The sequence below is a fragment of the Panthera tigris genome, chromosome B1 (assembly GCF_018350195.1).
Source record: "Panthera tigris isolate Pti1 chromosome B1, P.tigris_Pti1_mat1.1, whole genome shotgun sequence".
Lineage (NCBI taxonomy): Eukaryota > Metazoa > Chordata > Mammalia > Carnivora > Felidae > Panthera > Panthera tigris.
In genome coordinates, this window is record NC_056663.1 from 135,810,194 (window position 1) to 135,824,533 (window position 14,340).

The following is a 14,340-nucleotide window of genomic DNA, read 5'->3' on the forward strand; positions in this document are numbered from 1 at the left end:
ATGCTCTACAAGGGAGCTTGGGCTTTGTTACTTGCCTGTTTTTGGTGAGTTTCGAGCTTTGGGGGTTCAGTGCCCAGTCGTTCTGCTATTATCAGACTCCTATTGGGGATCTGCCACTGACCAGAAAAGAGATTTTCATGAGAACAATTGTACTGTAGACTGAGAAATACCTATAATTCTAGTTGGAGGTGCAGGGATGTGATGAAGAATTATATGAAGAAAGTGAATACAGGGTAGACAATCTTATTTCCTAGAAGGCCCTGATTTTTATTCAGAAGGCAATGTCTATCGATTCTGTATAAAGACAGGGCAACTTTTCCTTTATTGTGTGTGACTAAGATATATAAGGCTCTTTTCGTGCATGTTTCAACACTACGACTGCAAAGGAGAACCAATGCACTCCAAATAGATGGATCTCAGTGCCGTGCAGACGATGGTGAAGATGTGCACGGGGATGATGTGTTTATTTAGCAGGACCCTGGTCAACATTCTGCTTTAATAGCTTTTCTTTACTTACTGAGGCTTTGGCTGTGAATTAGGCATTTGGCCTCTGAAGTCCTATTTTCCAACAAATATACCTTTCTCTCTCCAATCCACATGAGGGGGCACATTTTTAAGTCAGTAAATTTAAAAATTCCCCATTTTCATTACTTGGATTTATTTAACTTATCACTCTTCCCTAAAACCTTTTAACTTCTGTCATCGAAAATCTAAATCACAGATTTGAAAATACTGGGACCATGTTGTAGATATAACTGAGCTATTTTAGAACTTAAAATGGGGTACGGCACACAACCATGATATTACAATGTATATTAAAGTGTATTTCGTGTTTTAAAATCTTTTTATCGGAGAGAATCATACACATGGTAATATAAATAACAACAGAAGGAATTTAGAATTTCCTGCTTGGAAAACACTAGTAATCATTATTTTGCTCCTTAAAATATGTGAATGTTTTGATTTTGGAATTTGACTTCCAGAATGTTTTAATATATCATATAATGCTCTACCACTCTTAGCTTGGCATTTCAAAAAGTAATAGGGTATCTAAGATTGCTTAATAAGCATCTCAATTATTTATTAAGATTAATGGAGATGTATGCACAGTTTAAGAACAAATTGAAATTACTTATTATACTTGAATTTATGATTGCACAGCTCTGAAGGCAGAATAATCACAAGTCAAGCACCACAACTTAAAAGTGTAGGGAATAATATATTATTAACAGCTGATCCTACAAATAACTAAGGAGTAGTATAAACAGTGGTTAAGAGCAAGAATCAGGACACCAGAGACATCCAGATTTGAACCCTTGTTCTGCCACCTAGTGGCTGTGTGAGGTAGAGCCTCAGTTTTCTAATGCATAAAATGGGGATAATAACACCTCCCAGAGGTGGTTGCTTTTGTGTGAGAGTCAAATAAAATAAGCTATGTAATGTACTTATCATGGTGTATAACACATAGCAAATACTTAGTATTTTGTAGCTAGCCCTTTTCCAATATTCATGATAAAAATAAAACATTTAAGAGTATCTCTAGGTATACAAACTAAACTTCAGGGATTAATGGATGATGAAACAAACAGCTTAGCCAGAATCCGTGGAAGCTACGGAAGTGAGGAATGACCAACCACAGAGGAGTGCATAGCAACAGGACCAGTTGGACGGTGGGGGCTAAAATGACAAACCATCCATGGAATGCCACACACATATTGCAAACTTTTGCTCCTCAAACCACTTTGATTTTAGCAGGCAAGATTTTCAAAATTCAGTGAAGGTTTTTGTTACAATTGCCAAAATAAAGCGGATCAATCTTTCTTACCAAATTCTTTCCTTCACTCTTAATATAGGGAACATGACTTCACCATCCCTCCCCAAAAGTGCACTAACTTTGGAGGAATGTTGAAAAAGGTGGATGAGAAATATCTTAGCTGAAAATGTGGGTTCACTTTGGTAAAGAAAGTTATGAGTGCAAACAGCTGCCATTTTTTTTAAGAATACCCAAGCAACCTTATAATGACCTAGACTTGGAAACTGTCTCCTACAAGGGTAACATATTACCTCCTGAGGTCAACCCAGTTTTTTAATTCTAACCCTGCCTGACTCAACGTGGCATTTAGTGCATGCAATTTCCATAACACTGCCACTCGCACCAATACCGCTTTCTCGATCTTCTTTAAATCCCCTTATCCTTACTGTGGCTATTATTTCTCAAGATTTTGTCCTTGGTCTCAACTGTATTACTAATAACCTCCCAGGGAAATCTTAACCATGCCAGTCACTTCAACTTATATCTCTATGTTGACAAGCCCCAAATATGTAGTTCCTTTTCCTCAACTCCAAATACATATTCTTAATTTTCTTTTGACCTCTGTATCTAGAATACTGGCACTGTGTGGAAAAAAAAATAGTCTCTTGTTATTGTTGATGTTAACTTTATTGTCTAGTGTATTGTTATGGAATTATCATACTTTGAAGAAAGATGGTCAATAACCATAGTCCTAACAACCAGCCATGACTGAGGAGAATCTCCCAGACAGGAAACCAGAACTCCAGGGAGAAGAATTTTTTTCTGGTCTTTGAACCAGGAAAAAAAAAAAGTGTTACCAAGAAGCAGTTCTTGGGTGGTGGCAATTACAATGGCGTCCACCAGGTAAATATAAGTTAGCAGCTAGAAAAACAAGAGTCAGAAAAATTTTAACTGAAGGTCCACCTGCCCTCTATGACTAGAGGTAGGTATCTTAGAAGACAAAGTATATATTGAAGCAAAATCTACAACTAGGGAACAAGTTAGCAGTGATGGGATGAAATCTCCTTCTTTTTAACTCAACTTTCTAAGTTCTCTTTATTTCCTTTTGTCTTTAGTATTTAGTAACCCTGATTTTTAAAACCAAGACTTTCTCATCTTGATTAGAGGTAACCAAGAATAAGAGTTTGTTCATGCTTGGGTGGCAGATTTGACAGGCGTTCTTGGCCTATAAAGTGGCAGAGAAGTTCAGCATGATAAGGTCAAGTCAACTCTATGAGTCAGGTCAACTCCATGAGAAGGTAAAACTCAAGGTGAAGTCTGTGCCCCAAATTCTTCTTTCAGTTCTCATAGCTGCTGAAGACCTGGGAGGTTCTGGATTAAAGTTACATTAAAGAGCTTTCTCTTTTACATCGAACATTCAAAACATCCAAAAGAGAACCTATTTGCTGCTGCTGGTTACCAATTCCCCCAAATCTGTATTTCATGTCTCTGTTAATACTGTTACATGGCTTCTGTGAATTTGATTTCTCATTTGTAAAATTTCAGTGTCAGTACTTGACCTAACTACTTCTCAGGATTTACCCTGTGTAGGTCAGGACTTAATCTGTGCTCTTTCAACCATGTCACTCCAGTATTTTCAAAAGCAACAATCCGGTTCAAATATATTTTTTCATTGGGTTCTTCAAGGGTCTCTAAAAGTATTCCAGCTCTACATCTCCACTCTCTTTTACCATTATATAACAATGAACAGCTTGTTTTTATTCTCATTATATGTATTCCATCCTTCTAAATTTCGAGTCAGCTGTCATAAATTCATGGAGCATAAAACATATGCCTTCCTTTAAACATAGTTTCTTGTTTACATGGTCTTGATAAATTAGTGTTGATTGACCCTCTACATGCCTTTTTCAAGTCCAAATGCTTAATTTTAAAGTATTAAAGACAGGGTCCATATTACCTTATTTGTATTACCAGCCAACTCTTACTCAAAATAAACTTAAAATTTCCTAACATTTCTGTATTTGTGCCTTCATAGACCTAAGATATGTATTCTAATTCTCTAATAAATTGCTAAGAGTTAGCTAGGATTAATGAGAGTCACTTCCTGGGCTCTAGAGAAGGAGGAGATAGTCTATAAATGTAAATACTACAAAAAATTTTCTTGTTGCAATTATGGCTAAGTTAGCCTTTGTATCTGTGCTCATAATGTCATGTAAAGCATACAAAGAAATAAAAGTAGCTCCTTTATGTGAGTTCATAATATAATTTGCTTATTAAAAGAGAACTCAGCAAGTAGAGGAAGTTTTCTTATCCCTCCAGAACCTTTAAACCTACACTATGCCCAGAATACCCAGACACTCACACACACACACAGACACACACACACACACACACACACACACACACACAGTATTGATTTCCAGAATTTCTCCATGGATGCCAAAAATAATAAACAAAAAATAAATCAAAAGCAACAGCCTCCTTCCATTATGTATTAAATATCTTCCCCGTGAAGTTAGGACAAATAGAGATGTATATAGAGAGCAATGGAAACATAAATCTAGTGTCGTAGTAATCGATTTCTGCCTTGTTCCTTTATTTCTAGTAAATAATGATCTTCAGATCTTTCGTGGTGGCACTATAGTAAAAGTCAGCCCCAAGATCTCTGGAAGTGTTTTATCTTTGATAGAGCCAATGATGCTGCTTCCTCTCCAAAATCATTATACTCACTCATTTTTTGTTGTAGAGTAGAAACAATATTTAGTAGAATCAGAAGAAATTGACAAAGGATATTCACTTTAAAAGATCTCTGCCCAGTTATGTATATGATTAATAGAACACTTTATGTGGTTCTTTCTATGTTGAACCAAAAAGATTTCTCTAGAAAATGTGGTCCCTGCATATTACCATTTAGTTATTAAAATGAAAATAAAACATTGAAATCACCAGAAAAAAAAAGAAAAGTCTTAAATATTAAGTAGACCTGTCTAGAGCTGAAATTCGGTGCAAGCTGAAAGTCTCATCAAACAAGATAAAAAGGGAAATAATTTAATCTGCTTAGATATGTGAATTCACTAAGCAAAGACTACTACTGCAATCTTATACAGACCTCCACGTTCCTTCCCATTGCTCATTTCTCAGTAAAATTCATAGGATGATGCATGATCAAGCCAGATCATTAGATTTTAGAGCACAGAGGAAGATGTCGATTTATTTACAAGATAAACAATTGAGGTTGAATTCTGAGTCTGACACTTAATTATCTATATGCTTTGAAAAAAAATCATGTAACCTTTCTATATAATTAGGTAGCACAAAGATAATAGATGAGAAGTAATAGATAACTGTCAAGCACCTATTTAAAACATGCATTTTGTACATGTTGGTTTGCAACCAAGACACTTTCTGGGATCTAGCAGAAGAGATTCCAAGAGGGAAGGCTAGAAAGCAACATGATCCAGAGGTTAAGAGTTTGACAGTGCAAAGCAAGTCCTGTAACTTGAGCCTTTCCTATTATTATCATTATCATTATCATTATTCTCATTTATTTGCTGCTGTTGTTGCTGTTATTTCCAAAGGCAAAAATCTTGCGAAGTTGGCACCATGTCCTCAATGGCCCAGTCTCCAAAACTCATACGTATTTTAATAAATCCAATTATTTCAGTGAATCACTCTAAGTCACACTCATGCTTTGTTCCAGCCCCTCGGCTGAGGATACACACCTTGTATAAAGGACTATATTTCTCTGACCCAGAGCTGCAGGAGCTGAGTTTTTGCAGGACCTTGTAGGTGGATGTCAAAAATAAAATAGATGCTGAATGAATCTTATAGAGAAATCAATTGTGTCAACCACAGATTTTCTGGGTCAGCAGGTTGGATATAATAGAAGTAGTGACAGATGCCTGTGATGATGACTCTTGTAGTCACCAATCAAGCCAGTTACAAATAGTGTTTAAAAGAAGCTGATACCCTACAACCAAAAAATTTAGAAGAAACTATGTATTTCATGCAAACAATTAAATCTGTGATGTCATTAATGAAGAGCCCTCACATACCTCCAACATTCTTCTCCTGTAAAATGACACCCCTCACCTTTGGGTAATTGTACCATAGAGTCTACTGAAGCCTGTGGACCCAACGATACATTAATACCAGTTTGAAGAGTTTTTTTTTTCTTTTAATGAAATCTTGATATCAGTGCCTCACATTCCCACTTAACCCGATGGTCATTGTGTGAAAGAGATGCTGCCAGTGACAATTCAATTTGCTTTTTCAAGAATTTGCAAATGTAGGCAAAGTCAACTGGGAATGATGCATCCTTTACGCAACTTTTACATTAAGAAGTGAGCTCTATTGGATTACCATCATAGAGACAAGAACAGTAAAAACTAAAAATGACATGTTACCTAATCATTACTTTGACAATAATTGTCACGAACAGAGTTTCTTTATAGATTTTGGATGTAGCCTTTGAAACAAAAAAGACTGTGTCGGCCTGAGCTAAAAGGATTTTTAAAAATTTAATCTTTAAGAGAAGCTCCTGAGATACAGGCTAAAAGAGTTTATAAAGGTCATAAAAAAATTAACTTATCTTGCTGACTGAAGCTTTTTTAATGCACTCTAAGTTACAAAGGAATCGCATCTGGAGCCTTTAGGCCAATGGTCTACTATATTTTTCTCTCATTAGTAAGGACAGCAAAAATCTGCATTTGGATTTTTACCACCGCAATCATCTCTGATTCATTAGTCTTCGTGATTGAATATGAGGAGAGCATGGAGCCAGTGGCGTAGGAATATTTCGTACTTATCTCATTTGCTCACACAGCAGTTCAGGAGGCAGCCAGAATCGTGAGTGGAAATGGGCCTGCTAGTGGGGCTAAACACGGTTCAGAGACAGACTGACGGACTTCTATCAGGTCTGTCTGGAAGAAATAAATATAATAAAAGGTCTTTAAGGCAAAGACTATTACTTATGTAAAGTGAAATTCATACCTCTCTTCACATGCCGCATCAAAAACAAAACGGGAGAGGCCTCTGCAGATGCCTTGGTCACGGGGTGGAGCTCCTTAAGGAGAGCTGGATCCAGGATACCTGAGCGAGGGGGATTCCACCTTGTGAATATCAGCTCCCTCAACCACAACGGAGGGGTGAAAAATTGACCCTGTCCACCTCATAGGGGATTGTAAAACACAGATGAAATAACGTTTTCAAGACATTGTATTGTGACCAAACTCCATAAAAACGTTGGGCATTGTCATTATGTTGACCGTGAAGACCATGATTATACCCAAAAGACAGATATATGAATATAGTTGTATCTTAGTTCAAGTTAACCCAGTAGACGGAGGATTTTCTAAAGTCAGTGTCCATATCTTATCCTTTATCTGCTTAACATCAACCGTGCCAGGCACACAGCAGATGCTTAAATAAATACTTTTTAAATGAATAGGTAATAATCATTTTATAAACAGATTAGCTTTAGGAATCTCTTAAGTAAAGCAAACAAAAACCAGTATCTCCCGTGATTAAAAGACAAGCTTCAATTTTTTTAAATCTCTCTACATGATTTGTATTTAAGGAGGGGTTAAAGCATTAACAGTTGGGAAAACAAGAATGAAAGACTGCTGGAGTTTGGTGGCCAAATCCACCATATATCAGCCAATGCATATTACTCAACTGTTTTCCTCTTTCGTAATACAGAGGTAGTAATAACATCGACCTCAGTTGTTGACGTCAGCAGTAAAAGAGATCATTCATGCAAAGGGTCTAACATAGAGCCTGGGACATGGTAGATCCTTAATAAAAGCTGCAATTGATCTTTTAACTTCAGTTGTCCTTCTTGTTGCTCATTCGACTCATCACTGTTAAAACATGGGCTTCAGCAAAGGGAGTTTCTCAGACAATTCTGTGAATAAGTGGGCTAGATGGGATGTCTGACGTCACAGTGACACTCTCTCCTGAGAACCCGGCTTTATTATTTTTTTAAGCTTTTTTTTAAAATATGAAATTTATTGTCAAATTGGTTTCCATACAACACCCAGTACTGATCCCAACAGGTGCCCTCCTCAGTGCCCATCACCCACCCTTCTCTCCCTCCCACCCCCCATCAACCCTCAGTTTATTCTCAGTTTTTAAGAGTCTCTTATGGTTTGCCTCCCTCCCTCTCTTTTTTTTCCCCTTCCCCTCCCCCATAGTCTTCTGTTAAGTTTCTCAGGATCCACATAAGAGTGGCTTTAATTGCTATCTTTTGGCTCCTTCTTAGGACTGACCCAATGAACACTTGTCAGGCCTGTTCAAAAAAAAAGAGAGAGAGAGAGAGAGATCCTTTAACCCACTGGCACTACAGTTTAGGCATTTCATCTCATGCTAAAATCTTCTCTGTTCTGGGATTTTGACTGCACTGCCTCCCTCAACTTAAATTATTTTTCAAATTAAAAAACCTCCAATAAGCCAACCTTGAACAAGGAGGTCATGTGGGGTGCTTCTCTGAAGTAAATTGCATTCTTGTCATTTGTATTCATAACAACATCCCCTAACAACTGAAAATATGGTGTGGCTGAACCACAGAAAGTACTTTTTGTCAACAAGAAAATCTAGCATCATTTGCTTAGCAACTTTTTTGTTTGGAGATCTTGCTAGGGCTTTTATTCACTTTGGCTAAACTCTGATTGGATTAGAGGTTCATGGCATCCTTATTATTTAATACAACTCATCTCACATAGAGGTCACTCTCTTCTACCCTTTTTAATCATGATGATGACAACTGAGAATTGACATCGTGCACTATTGTGTACTGTCAAATGCATAACAAATACCTTAATCAGGCTTAAATAGCTTGAGAACCACAACTATTTATTGCGGGTCAGAGGCAAATTTCTGGAGCTGGCAAGTGAAGATGTGAGGACACTGATTTGAAAATGCCCTGCCCCAAATGATATCACCCAATTTGATCAAACAGTTGCTGCTTCCTTTTATATGAAACCGTGTCTCTTTTACAGTAGCAATAACCTGGATCAAATACTCCAGGCAGAGGCATTAACTAGAACTAACCACCAGATTATACTAGCTATTTTATTGGTTTCATAAATTTACCAAATCAGAAACTTGGCAGACAAATTAAAATAGGCCAGTTCCTCAATAGGTTGAGGAAACTTAAGAGAGAACAAGGGCCTCTGTTGCACCTGTTTAGCAATGAGCAGACTACCAACTGCACCAGACTTCTAAGAGCAGAGAAGAAATGTTCAAAATGGAGTCCTCTTTCCTTCCACAGCCACTGTTTCCAGTTCCCATGCTTCTCCCAGACGAGAAGTAACACTCTTTAAGGCTGGTCTGAGTCAAATGTTAGAAAACGACATCCTAATGACACTAAAGTTTCACTTTGTGTTTCCCATTGAAACAGACTTATTTCAAATTCAGAAGGCAGCGATCATAAGCAGCACATTCCACGTTGGCTGACAGGTAGGATTCACTACATAAGACTTTCTAAACTGAAAGGGAGCTTGTTGCTCCTTAACACTTTCAAAGCAAATTCTTTGTGTCTGCTCTAAGCACGCCAAGGTGGGAGGGCATTTATTTCCGCAGCAGGAGTCCTGTGGCAACACTCAATCTCTCCGACTTCACATTTATTACGTTAAATGACCGATGCACAGTTAATCACTTGGCCTGAGAGTTGGTGTGGGGGGTGGGGGAGAAGCACAGGTTTTCTCTGTATGAGTATTGACAGGCTGGCTTAGAGATCAGCCTGCTTGGTGTTTCAGTCAATTAGAAAACACCTTATCCATGAAGTGGACTGACTGTACTTTCAAAATAAACTTGGATTGGACTAGATGCTGCTCTTTTCCAATAATCCTTAAATCATGATCAACGAGGTCAATGTACCTGAAATTATCCATTTTCTCTATTTGGGACATGCTAAACTCTGACTCTCTGTGATGATTTCTAAAAATATTAGTGGACTAATCAGAATGAGAAATGCCAAAAACTTTTATGCTGATTTTATAACCACAGCAACCATTTAGAAACATTTTATTTCTCTTCTTTCCCTCAATTCAGAAGAAGCCACTCAACTTTACCCAAATTACTCTGTGATGGGTAGCCTACAATGGCAGGTGATTTCAAATTACATTCTGAGCTCAGGTAAAAGATATGAAGCAACTATATTACATTCTGTTTTACAAAAGCATCGATCTTTTTAAGATAAAAATAATGTCAAGTTTTTGAGTTTTTATTGTGAATACCTATGATTTTTCTGTTCAAAACCTCAGCAAGTTTCCCTCGACCCTTGTCAGGTCCCTGGATGGGTGTAAAAAGTGCACTTGACAAAGACAGATTAACAGGAGAAAAGCATATCAATGAATTTAACATAAATTTTATATGGCATGGGAGACTTCACAAAATAATAATAATAGTAATAATAATAACCCCAAAAGACAAACCTGAGTATTCTGTGCTGAGTTTGATGAAAAGTGGAAGAATAAATATGATACGTTAAGAAGTATGAGGTAATGGTAGTAATAGGGGAAATTTAGCAAGGCCTGTTTGTTCTTCTTGGCGGTCCTATGTCTTCAGAAATAAGGGTTCAGGTATAGGAAGGGCACCTCTCACATTGGTCTGTTTCATTGGAAAGGTGAAGAAGGGAGAGGTCACAGTTACCTTCCTGCTTCTGCATTTTGTCAAACTCTCTCAGCTTAAATACTCAGTATGGTAAAGTGTCATGTTCTGGGGTACCCTGTACTGAACGCTATCAACCTTCGCTTCTTGCTCACCAATCTGCCAAGTCTTGTGGATTCTACTTGTATAATACCCTGTCCTTTCTAGTCTATTCCCACTGCTACTGTCCTGGTTTAGGTCTTCATTACTTCTCTCCAGGGCCAACTGGTTTCCTTAATACCAGCCTTTCTGCTCTTTAATCGACTTTACATGCTATGATCACATTAATCTTCCTAAAGCATAGATTAGATCATGTCATTTCCTTGCTCAAAAATCTTTAATGGCTCCATATTGCTTAATTTTAAAAGTCTAAACTGCTTAGTCCAGGGTTCAGTGACCATCCCCCAGCCCATCTACCTTTCCAATCTTATATGCCTCTACTTGTCTTCATTCATTCACTTGTTCAGTAACATGGAATCAGTCACTATTCATTACTCATGGTCTCTTGGTGGAATTTCCCCTTTCCAAGTGTTTGACCGTGCCCACCCCACCACCCCCCACATGGGATTTCCCTTTCCTGCCCCTATTTATTTTGCATGGCCAAGTTCTACTGCTCAGCTTTCCCTAATTTCCTCCAGTTAAAAACAATGTATCCTTCTCATGCCACGTAGAACTGTATCTATATATCTTATGACACTTTTACCTTGTACAATAGTTCTGCATATCTCATATGCCTTTTTTAACATTTATATAAATTCCTTGAAAGTAGAATCTAATTCATGTTTACTTCCCCTCATAGTACCTATCACAGAGACTGGCATATTGTATCCATTTAATAAATATTTATTGATGTATTCCATTCACAAATAAGTGGATGAATCCTAATTTACTATCCTTAAACAATCATAAATTTATTTTTTCAGACACCTGCTTTCACCTATTCAGATCTTGAAGCATTCCAAATTCTAACAGATGTTTGTGGACAGCTGGGAGAAATTACACTGCAGACACCAAATCATCAGTTTAGCCCTCAGGCTCACATCTTCACCTGGTTATGTGTTCCAGACAGCTGTGCCTTCTTGGAAATGCACTTGGCTTTAGGAGCAAGCTCTGTTTGTAATACCTCTATAGCATTCCAGAATAAACATGACAGGCCTTGATGTAGAGTAGAATAAGTGTGAGTCTGTGATCTATTTATGTTCTTTGGGGACTTACAGTGGACTCATTTTGCATTTGTAAAAATGCTTCTAATCTTAGGGCCTCCCTCAATTTCAGATCACAGGAATTTTACTTTTAGTAAAGATAGTTCAGGTACCCTGTGATGAGGAAAATACAAGTAAGGAAAATGTACAACTCAGCATATGCTGGAGGCCAGAAACGAGACCAAATGATGCATATTTAGGCTCACTCTTCCTGAATTGGATGCATGTTCTGCTTCTGAATGTGTATTAACTTTGGCTATTCCATCACTTTTAAGACTTATCTGCTCAGAAACTGTTCTTAGTATCCTTTTGGGACTATGGCCAGAGGTAGAACATTAGTGAATATCCATGTAACCTAATCTCCCATGGTGTATTTTATTCCATGCCCTTTGTTTTGTTTCTTTCCACCTGATTACTCACATGTAACCCTTGCTGTACTCTATGCTGGGTCGGTGTAGATGGAGGAAAAAAAAAAAAAAGAAACATGCCCATGATTGTCACGAGTAGACACCAGTTTATAAATAGTACTGGTTTGACTGTGCACTGGTTTTCTGAATACAGGAAGGTCAAGAAAAACATTTTCCTTTGAAATGAAAAAAGGAGGTTAAAACAAGAGTTTTAATAACAGGCTTGACACAGAGCAGTGTAATACCAGCATGAATTACACTTGGTACCAGACTTTTATTGGAAGTCCTAGATTGCTTTGTTCCTGTCCCTGACATAATATTCAGAGTTGGGTTTATATTTATCCAGAAGAGAGCTGCTTGCTATAGTCCATGCAAATCAAATGCTTGATTTATGCACCATTCTACTGGAGGGTGTAACATTAAATTTAATTTTGTGAGGAAAGCCTGAGGTGTTTCAATGCCTGGGCTTGACATTGTGAACTAGGCAGAGAGGTGCACAAGAATTCATTATGGTTTCCAATATGCGAAATGCAGCATTTGAATGAAACATTTGTCTCTTGTCAAAAAGGCGTAATGTCTCTTCTTGGTAAAATATTTCCACCCCCACCCCTCAGGACACACCAGCACATTTTTGGCCTTCATCATAGATCTTGATGAACGATGAGTGACTACGGCATTTGAGGGACTGTGGAGACATCAAACAACATGTGTCTGTGAAATGATCAGTTATCAATAATATCAACCCAACTGACTTCACCTTGACTGTTGAATGTTGCCGCTGTTTGTATAACCGTGTTAATTAGCTATATGACAACATTGTGATTTTTTGTCTTTAGCTGAATGTTACTTGCCAATCCTCTTGCTCATGACTGGTTGGCTTCCTTTCCCATCCCCTACAGCAAATATTCAACATTTAACTACACTGTCCACAGTATCCCAGCCTCAATGCCAAGTGCTCAGGCTCAGCAGAAATCCTACCATTTGCTTCCTCAGGAGACTCAGGGCTGTCAGGCATCCATACCTTCTCTGTACTCAACACTCTTGTTATTATCATCATCATTGTGGCTCCTCCATTGCTCATGGAGAAGAGTCTACATCCTCTGACATGCAGATAAGGCCTTTAGTAACCTGCCCTGCCCTTACCTTCCATCTTCTTCTCTTTCCCATCCACACACTCTAAGCTGCCCAAGGTGTACTTTGGCTCATTCCGCTCCCTCTGCCTAGAATGACCTTCCCCTGTTTTACCACCAGCAAAATCCACTTCTCTGTGAAGCTTTTCTCCGTCAAGAGAGACTTTCTTACTCCATTCATAGCACTACATTTTGTTGTACTACATTTAGGTTCAGTTGTATTGGGCCTATCTTGCTACCAATTTTAAATGCATCCTATTTGATTTTGAATCATCCAGAGCACATGGCACAGAATATGGTACCTAGTAGGTACTCTAAATGTGTCTAGAATTAAACTGAATCCAGTGATCACTATGATGGCTGGAGGAAAATAAATGTGTGGGAGGCAAAGACAATATATATCCATATCATCTCAATTTTTTCTACATTTTGCCAAACTAATACGAGTCAAATCATTGACCAAACTTTTATCTTTAAAAATTCTAGGCTTGGAGCCCAGCAGTGACATAAACCAGCTATACTTTGAACTTTTTCTTCAATTATTATTTATGCATTTGTCTAATCTATGAAGTAAATATAGATGCACAAAGTCTTAAGCATATTTTAATTCCCCAGTTTCTTCACAGTTTTCATAAAAATAGGATTTATTTTATGCAAGTTTTCTGAAGAATCTCTCCTTATATGTATGCCTCTTAAAATATTCTCATTGTCTAAATAGTCATAAACACTAATATTCATTTTTAATATTAAAAATTAAATTATGAAATTAGGTGATATTGAATTACAAAATTAAACAATATTAAGTATTCAAATAAGTCCGTTAGACTCAATTATGTCAGTTGATAGTAGTTAAAAATAACTACATCCTTATATGCACTATACCTAAATACTATGCCTGGCAAAATTCCACTGAAGTATGTTTATTTACATTTTATTGCCTATTACTGTGAAATGAGGGAAGCATACTTTTGTTTTTGTTAGGACTTTTTACTTTATTTTTTTTCAATATATGAAACTTATTGGCAAATTGGTTTCCATACAACACCCAGTGCTCATCCCAAAAGGTGCCCTCCTCAATACGCATCACCCACCCACCCCCCTCCCTACCACCCCCCATTAACCCTCAGTTTGTTCTCAGTTTTTAACAGTCTCTTATGCTTAGGCTCTCTCCCACTCTAACCTCTTTTTTTTTTTTTTTC

General features: G+C 37.5%; 1 long non-coding RNA gene across 5 annotated transcripts in view; it reads right to left on the reverse strand.

Annotated features, from left to right (window-relative positions):
• Positions 1-34: 34 nt before the first annotated feature.
• LOC122237995 overlaps positions 35-14,340 on the reverse strand; it is a 144,073-nt gene continuing 129,767 nt past the window's right edge. For all 5 annotated transcript variants that reach the window (XR_006216899.1, XR_006216896.1, XR_006216895.1 and 2 more), the window contains 2 exons: positions 6,746-6,844; positions 35-116 (listed from right to left, as the gene is read on the reverse strand). This is a non-coding gene — a long non-coding RNA (uncharacterized LOC122237995). The remainder of the gene's footprint in view (positions 117-6,745; positions 6,845-14,340) is intronic.